Source organism: Oratosquilla oratoria, unplaced genomic scaffold (genome assembly GCF_046742065.1).
Source record: "Oratosquilla oratoria isolate Oo_2021 unplaced genomic scaffold, ASM4674206v1 SCAFFOLD219, whole genome shotgun sequence".
In the NCBI taxonomy this organism is placed as follows: domain Eukaryota; kingdom Metazoa; phylum Arthropoda; class Malacostraca; order Stomatopoda; family Squillidae; genus Oratosquilla; species Oratosquilla oratoria.
Window position 1 is genome coordinate 136,022 of NW_027467571.1, and position 10,018 is coordinate 146,039.

Below are 10,018 nucleotides of genomic sequence, written 5' to 3' on the forward strand. Positions count from 1 at the left end.
ATGAGTGAGAGAAAAGTACAAGAATGAATTGGTTCAATAAAAGATGTGTATTGGCAAAACATAAAAGAGACAGAGCATGGAAGAAGTGACAAAAAAGAACTAAAACAGCCAAAGAATACAAAATAGTCAGTAGTGAATATTGACAAATAAGAATAGAGGAAAAGAACTCTGAGAAGGATGTAGCTGTTTCTCATATTTGTGAATAATAAGTTAAAGTAAAGGGAATATAGCTGAAAGTTGAAATGGTTGTATATGACGAAACGAAAATGCAAACTGAAACAATGAATAAAACCTTCTTTTCAGTATTCAATAAAAAAGAAGAGTTTGAGAGAGAAAAGGGCAAAGATAAGGAAGGTGTCATTAACAACATAGCAGCTAGTGAAAATATATGAAATGTTTAGACTACTCAAAAAACTGGAAATGAGAAAGGCCTGAGGGCCAGATGAGATCCCAGATTGGATATTTAAAGAGTGTAGAGAGCAAAGGATGGAATACATCAACTGGATTTAGTAAAGGAGACTTGTGTAACCAACTTGCAGAAATTTTATGCAAGAGTGGTTGATGTGCTGCATTAGAGGGTTGGATGGATTGTATTTACCCAGTTGTATTATACAGGAAGGGAGCTATGCTCATGGTGACCCATCTTTGTATCTCTCAGCATCAAGTTTTTTCTTAAAATCTTGAATAGTGCTTGCACACACCGTTTCTTTGTCCAATTTATTCCAAGTATCTATCACTCTGTGTGGGAAGCTATTTTTTCTTTTTCAGATCTGTTCTGTCATTATCTTTTTTTAGCTTTTTTTTTTTTGTGTCCTCTTGTTTTTCCATTGTCCCATTTCAATAAGTCATTCTTATCTAAGATTTCCATTCCCTTCATAATTTTATAGATAGTAAGTCTCCTCTTTCCCTTCTTTGTTCCAGAGTAGGTAATTCTAATTTGAACAGTCTTTGTTTATATGTCATTTTGGAAAGAGTTGGTGCTAGCTTTGTTGTTGCTCTTTGTATTCTTTCTAACTTCTTTATATTCTTTTTGGTATTGGGTGTCCATAGTTTTGCTGCTTATTTGAGTTTTGGTCTTATTAGTGTAGTTAGATTTTTTTTATCATTTCCTCATCCAAATAGGCAAATGCCACTTTTATTGACCTCAATAAATTATAGGTTTCTCTGACTATTTTATTAATATGCTTATCTGGTGTCATGTCTTTGCTGATCATCACTCCAAGGTCTTTTTCCGAGTTTACTTTTTTGACCTCTTCACCAATTTTTTAATCTTTCGATATTCTGTCTTTACTTTTTCCAAATTCCATTATACTACATTTCTTGATATTAAATTTCACTTCCCACTTTTGAGTCCATTTCCAGATCTTGTCCAAGTCTTGTTGTAATGAGTTGCAATCCTCCTCCGTTTTTACTTTCTTGAGTATTTTTGCGTTTTCTCCAAAGAAATTCATACAACACTCTACTCCTTCGTCCACGTCATTTATGTATATAGCAAACATGATCGGGTCCAGTTCTGATAACCACTTATAATTTTTTTCCAATTTGAGAATTTGTCTCTAATTACTACTCTCATTTTTCTCCCAGTCAGGAAGTCTTTCATCCATTCCAATAATTTTCCTCTGATGCCACCTATTGATTCTATCTTCCTTATTAGTTTCTTGTGTGGTACCTTATCAAATGCCTTTTGTAGGTCCAGAAAGGCACAGTCTGCCCAACCATCTCTCTCTTGTATTATGTCTATTGATCTTGAGTAGAAGCAGATCAAGTTTGTCATACATGATCTTCCTTGTCTGAATCCAAATTGATTTGTCTACGTCTACGTCTACGTCATGGGACCACCCCCCAACCCCAAGAGTTGGGGGCCAATCAGCAGCAACCACCCCTGGCCATCAGCTCTACGCAGATGGCACCGATCCCCAAGGAGGAGCTACGCCTACCTGGGGGAGTACCACAGTCATTACAAGTTGAACCATTTGATATCCATTGCAGTACCATTGTGTATTTAATTAGGCTAATATATTTCCATTCTATATTCTGTGTCAGGTTAACAGGGGTATGGGTTAATTGTCTGGTGACTAGGGTTGCGTAAAGGAAAAAAGGTTGAGAACACCTGATCTAGGCCAACAACATAAATGAATTAGAGACAATATTTAAATAAAAGAAGGCAAAGAGACATCCCATATGCACAGTTTCAACCCTGTTTACAAGGTAAATACACAAATACACTAGCCCTGTCATCACAGAAGGATTGAAGAGAGAGAGGGTACTTGATCTGGTGATCTGGTCATTGAAGAGGTGGAAAAATTAAACAGAAAAGGTCTCTTTTAATATGGGGTAGGAGGGCATGATGAGGTCATGAACACAAGTTAGAAAAAAAAGCTCATGAACCTTAACATTGTGAAAAAATTCAGTTTTCCACAAAGATGTGGTATAGTTTAGGAGCTGATATAGCACAATGAAAAATCATACATGAATTTGAAATGAGGTACGATAATTGGAGAATAAGTTGGAATAGGTTGGTTCTGCTTCTACCTTTCTTTTACCATTCTGAGTGGTCCTCTGATATTTTTACCTAACATTAGCTCAGTAGAAGAGTATCCTACACTATCATGCAGAGGAGATCTCACTGCATAGAAAACCAAAGGCAATGTTTCTTCCTAGTCTGGTTTATTTTCTAGGACATATGCTTTTATCATGATAATTAAAGTTACATGGAATCTCTCCAGAGCACCTTAGGACTGAGGATGATTAGGAGTCAAAGTAGTGTATGTGTGGTACCTGAGAGTCTGGGTAAATTGGTTGGACAAAAAGTTGGTTTAATGATCATTCTTTATCCTCTATGGGAGCCAGAATAAAGAGAAAAAAATCATCATCTCTTTTATAATATTTGTGCTCTTTATGTTCCTGGGAGATAGTCTGTTGTTGTTTGCTGATGACACTGCACTTGTAGCAGGATCAGAAAAGTGATTGAGAAGTGACAGAGTTTGGGAGGGTGTGCAAAAGAAGGAAGTTGAAGGTAAATGTGGGTAAAAGTAAGGTGATGAGATGTACAAAGGGTGAAAGTGTCAGCAGACTGGACATGAGTATTAAGGGAGAGAAACTGGAGGAAGTGGATATTTTTACATGGGTGTGAATGTGGCAGGAAAGGGAGGAGTGGGGGTGGAGGTAGAATGTAGATTGAGAGAAACGAGTAAATGCCTTGGTGGATTAAAAAGTGTAATGGGAAATAGACATATGAGAATGGATGCTAAGAGGAGATTGTATGAAGGAGTGATTGTGCCAACAGCACTATATGGGCAGAAACATGGAACATAAGAGAGGAGTTTCAATGTGTTTGAGATGAGGTGCCTGAGAAGTATGAAAGGGGTTACTAGGCTGGACAGAGTGAGAAATGAGGAGGAGAATGGAGGTAGAAAGGGAAGAGATTGGGTTGATGAAAGAGTATTGGGATGGTTTGGACACATGGAAAGAATGAGTGAAGAAAGATTAGTAAAAGAGATGTGGAAGGCAGAGGAGAAAGGAGTACACTTGAGGGGTGACCAAGTATGAGATGTATGGATGGGGTAAAAGGGGCATTGGGAAGGAGGGGAATGTCTGTTGAGGAAGGATGGGAGAAGACAGAAGATAGGGGTGAATGGAGAATGGTTGTGTATGAATGATGCTGTGATGCATGAGGTGGAGTGGGTGGGGGATGGGGGGTGAGGGAGTATATATGGAAAATAAATTGACGCAGCCCAAAGGGATTTCTCCCCGTCTTCTCCATTTCTGAATGAGGGGATAGAGAGGGGTGGTTGCTGATTTAATGAAGCATCCTTGCCGTGGATGTGCAATGTCTTGCCACATTGCTTCTGACCCAGGGGAGTGGGCAAGATGCAGGGATGACCTGTCATCCAGGAGGAGCCAAGATAAGAGAGAGGGAAGTGGGTGGATGGGAGTAGAGTATGTGGGGATGGAATGGGTGGGAGTGGTTTTTATACCTTTGTTATTTGGCTACCTCTCTTGTAAGGGGGGAAAAGCCTTTGCTATATGTATGTATGGTATATATGTTCTGGGGCGTGGGTATGGTTTCAAGTAATCCTGTGCTCAAGCACATGAGGGTGACCAAGCATTTATGTTCCTTCTTGGACAGAGGTAGAAGTCTAACACAGTCAATCAGGACCTTCAAGACTGGTTTCTTTATAGTAAGCATAGACTTCAAGGGAACACAAAAGTTTACAGCTAGATAACTTGTGTCACAAGTTTTACAACATGACACGTCTCTGTGAACATTCAGCCAATAGAAATGCCTGAGTTTTGCTTAGTATTTTCCTTACTCTGAGATGGGGAGCTAGGAGTATGTCTTTGATTACTTACAAATTTCTGGCTCAATAGATTTGAAGAGCAATGATTCTATGTTATTTATTCCATGAACGATTCACAGAAGAGGAAGGCAGTAGTCATTTCTGCATGAGTAAACTTTCATCAAGGTAAAAACATCAATATTTTCTCTTGGATTTCTCTTTGGAAACAAATTAGTCAAACTTATTAGTTAGTCAGGGATTTATTTTTCTTCTGACTGATGCTAAGATTGCTTCAGGAGAAAGAGCAAGTAAAATCATCACCCAATCTAACACTCAATAATATGTGAAATAGTGTAAGAAATACAGGTGATGTTGATAGAGCGAGATTTTGGGCCCAGTCCATAGACCAAGTGCTAGCCACACAGTTGATTGATCTGAGGGAGTTGACAAGTTTTGAAAATGGTCAGCTCCACTGTCCATCTTGCAGGGCTACCACAAACAGATACTCATTATTGGTCCTTGTTCAAAGCATAGAGATAGAGGTGGTTGCTGCAGTTTTATGCAAAACAGTATTTGATACAAATGGAAGTAGGTCAGGATATTTGTCATCTGAATCAGATGAAGAGATGAGAAAAAACTATTTGAAATAATTGTTGACAAGTGTTTGGAACCCAAGGATCATTTGAACAGCACAATGATGAAAGCATATGACTGGAGTTTATATGTGGTGTTGTCCATTGGTTTAGATGAGGACCACCATTGTCATGAATAAGGATTCTCTTACTCTAGTTATAACATTGGGTTTCTTCTACTGCAAACCTGTGGTTTTAAGGTCAGCAATAACTCCCAGGTTGTTCCATAAACCTCTCAAAGATGGATAATCTACTACTGTGTTCTATGAATGTTGGGCAATGTAAGGCCATAGGTCTTCTGGAAGAGAGACAAGAGACAATGGACTGATTGATTGTAAGGTGATATATTCTTTGTTTTCAATATGAAGTAGAGATTTGGTCTTGTGCTGAAGTCCAGTAAGCTTTGTTTTGCATTTGTTTTAATGACTTGTTTTTTGTTTGTTTTTTTCCTTGATGTTCATGTTTTAGTGTTGGGTTGTTTGATGTTTTTTTAGTTATCTATGTGTATAGGGACTAATGATGGGTACTTGCTTGTCATGATCCTGCCAGATAGATGTTAGAGAGAATCATCCAACCACCTATCTTCAGATCCCATCTATGTCTTCATCTCCATCTGGAGATGCAGACTGAAGGGTCCCTGGACTTTGGATTGGACCAAAGATTTCTATCAACTCTGACTAATTTTCCTCCACTTTTTGACATAAAAAGAGCTGACAACCAATAACTGTTCTCCCTCTCTTCCCAGTAACTGGTGATATCAAAACAGACCCATACCAATATAAGAGACAATAGTCCACTCCTTTCCAAAGAAGGCCAATAGATTGTTGAGGCAGCAAATATCTGTGTAACTGAGCTGTAAATTTGAACTATAAGATTTTCAGTCAACCCCTTTAATCTAGCAATGTCCTCTTAACTAAATGGAATCAGTTACTATTATAGTGAAGTTTGAAAAGAACACCAAAGTACAGTAGTGAAACAGGATGACCATGACAGTCTTACCAATTTGATTATGATAGAACTCCCTCAGCTAACTTATATCACCTGACACTGGCCAAAATACGATGACTAAGGATGCCACCATAGTAAAGGAGCCAGTGTAGCTGTCAAGTGAAAAGCTCATCCTTGCAGGATCTCTGTTTATCAACAGTATTTAGGTACTGTGAGCCAGATATTGATGATATAGAAGTAACAATGGTCAAAAAATGGAAATATTGACAAGAATTATGTCAGCTCTCCTGAAGGATCCAGGGAAAAGTGAATGCATCCCTGGAAATGCATACAAAGAAATCCTGCTTATTACAAAGGATTACAAAGGCGGAGCATACCGACAGGAGACCTTTTGATCCATATCTAGGTACAATAGAAGACAAATAATATGTTGCTCCTGAATTATAGCTTGTTTTAACCACATTGATATTGAATGGTCCTTTTCATTTTGTGCTGACTATATCACCAGACAAGTTTAATCATCTTTGCCGCATTTCCTTATTGGTATCAGAAGGGTTATAACCTACTTCTTGGTCTCTTAATCCTACATTTATGTTACCATCATATACCATATGTACATAGGTATTCATACATCCTGCACAGTGGCGGCGCCAGGGGGGGGCTTGAGCCCCCCCAAAAAAGTGGCCAGCCCCTCCCATTAGCCCCCCCAACTGAAATGAGCAAATTGAAAATTTAAAACGCTCATTGAAATAATTTCATTAAGTGGAATTTTTAATTGCCAGGGCTAAAGATTCGTCAGCCATCAGTGCTAGCCCTACCATTAACCCCCTCCCCTTCTGAAATGAGGATAATATATATGTATTATCATATTACTATTAGCCCCCCAAAAAATTTGCTCAGCCCCCCCTTAGCCTCCCCAACTAAAAATTCCTGGCGCCGCCGCTGATCCTGCAACAACGTACTGAACGCGACATCGCCCCTACCGATATAATTGCGGAACTTAGACTAAATAAATTGCAAACACTTCCGCCATACTCAGCATTACGTCACAGTCATGTGAAGATCGCATGATGAAGAAGCAGAAACAGTGAATGTCCAACTCTGACTTTACTCTCAATACAATTACAAACTCAATATAAGAAACCATTATATTCAACTGACCATACACCATATCAATACACATTTGCTTATACTAACTAGATCCATTGTACTACAAATAATTCCAAAGTATTATTATACAGAGGATATGAAGTCTAATTGTAAACCCTGAATACAAATGCTTACTATGTAAAAATATTGTATATAACGCCAGCGGCGCAGCCGCTGAGGGGGACTACCCCGACGAGAATATACCCACACTCCACAGGACATACCCAAGGATATCAACGGGATATCGTTCCTGTGGGATAACCATCTGCTCCCATGGGTACTCTACATTTTCATTTATTGATAAATCCATGCTTCCCCAGCTGGGTTTACCTTCAAACCATTCCGAACTCCGGAAGATTTCAACTCTACGTAAATTCAACTCCTACACCGCTACATCGATAGCAGCAGTATAAGGCTTGATTCACACTATCGGTCCGGTCGCGCTCCACTCCCGTTCCGCTCTCGGTCCGGTCCAATATTGTCTCATTAATTTCAATGGAAGCATTCACACTGGCGCTCTCGCTCCAGTCTCGCTCCGGTTTCGCTCCGGTCACGGTTCCGTCAAAAGATATTTTTACTGGATCGTGAGCGCCAGTGTGAACTCAGTTGCCACGGTCCTGGTCCACTCCAGTCGAGATTCAGCCTTCATATAAGCAAGTAGTGTTACCTGCTGTCCTACCAAACCATGGGTAATCCAAAGGAAACACCACAATGGGATCATGAGAATGTTAGAAAAATTATAAAAATACGTTTTCTTTTTATTTATCACTGATACAATGACAATGCGTACAGCGAGGATATACATAAGCACCAACTGAATAAAATATAACCTACAAAACTTACTTTAATTTTGTGGATTCAGATGAAATGCTAATATAATTAGTCAAAAGGTAAACCAGAGTTGTATGACCTGACTTCGCTGCACTACAGTGATAACGTGGCGAAAAGAAGAAGCTGTGTTGAAATAAGCAGGCAGCTGGGTTGTGAAGATAAGAAATTCCATACAATTGCCTAATGTCCACTGTGGAAATGCATTTCCTATCCTCACTAAACAATTTTCCTATACAATAATGTTTGCATACTTATCATATTGCCAAGGTACTGAGAGAAAAAAAAAATACACATTATTAACCGAAATTCCATATGTATAATAACCTATTATCCACTGCGGAAATGCATCTCCTTAGCTCACTCAACAAATATTCTTACACAAGTTTGTTTGTCTACTTATATTTCATCCTTTTGCCAAAGCATTGAACCATCTAGGGAGCTGAAATAATCTTTCAGTGTTTCTTTCACGCCAAAAGCCTCCTTTGTAGCATTTCCCCCCTCTTCCTCTCATTGGACGTACTATGTTTGATGGAGGCATGACAACAGTATCTGGTAATGCAACAGCATTTTGGGTGTATCAGATTGTGAAGTATGCATGTTGTTGTAATGATCGCATTAGCGTTAGAAGGCATAGCTTTAAGTTTCCTTAAATATATTCTGAAGGTTTGCACTAGAATACCAAATGTGCACTCAGCTATCCTCCTGGCTCTAGATAATCTATAATTAAAAATCCTCTTCTCTACCTTATGTTCAGTCTGTGAACCTGGGTAGGGCCTCATCAAATTTCTCTTCAGCGGGAAAGCCTCATCTCCCACTATAACGTATGGTGCAAGCACATCAGTGTCAGGAAGTGCAGCATCTTCTTGTACATTTCAGGTCATCCTCAATTTTGGATAGTATTTTCTCAAATGTTCCTTTGTTCATTCTGAAATAGCTGTGGAATTTACTCTCATCATCAATAAGACGAGGATACAGAGTATGAAATTCTCCTTCAGTCTTCCTATCTTGCAACATAGGATGAACCCACAATTTCTTTCTTTTTCTATTTTGTTTTCCTTCTTCTTCATCAAGTGCAATAGCGATTATTGCCAACTCGGCGTCAGAAAAGTCACACATCCTTCGTAACTGATGGTAAGACTTCTACTGGTGTCGAGGGAGGGGGGATGACGAGAACGAGAGGGGACCGATAGTGTGAATACCTCAGAACCGAGAGCGAAGCGCGACCGGACCGATAGTGTGAATCAACCCTGAATACCTCAGAACCGGAGCGGAACGAGACCGGAGCGTGACCGGACCGATAGTGTGAATCAACCCTAAACCTCCTACGACGTTTACACTCGCTAACTGCCACGTGTGCGGACGTTTGGGCCCAGGACATAAACCCACTTCAAAAATTGACCCAGGACATAAACCCACTTTAAAAATTTGCCCAGGGTACATAAACCCACTTCAAAAATTGGCCCAGGACATAAACCCACTTCAAAAATTGGCCCAGGACATGAACCCACTTCAAAAATTAGCCCAGGACATAGCATCTTCCCGAAGTGGGTTTATGTCCTGGACCAAACGTTTGCACAGGTGGCGGTTGCTGAATGTGGGATATGATGTGGTCACCAGTTACAGTGTTGTACGTGGATAAGGTTAGTAACACAGTGAGGGACGTGTTTGTGGTATGTATTTAGGTAATTACACATTACAATGGAACTATGTCCGGCAGCAATAAGCACCCGTAGAGAACTAACGTCTCGTACGTAGCCTCAGACATACAGGGGTGCCAGATCTGACCTAACGTCATAGAACATAGTTATACAATATATACATAGAGTTATATTAGACATGAATACAAAAAAGGGGCATCTGCATGTTAAGATGCGTACATGAAAAAATATGAATTGCGTACAGATAAAATATATGCAAGCATACGTGAAATTACATTGTATCATATGGCACTGATGCATTTGCGTAAATGCATACATTGTTTAGTGACGCACAACAATGCGCAGATTTAACTATGCACTTAGATTATATTAGTCACTATATTAACTCCCCAAGAGAGGAGCGTACTTATATATATATATATATATATATATATATATATATATATATATATATATATATATATATATATATATATATACAGTACGTATTGCAATGTTAACGCGGACTCTCCCAGGTGGG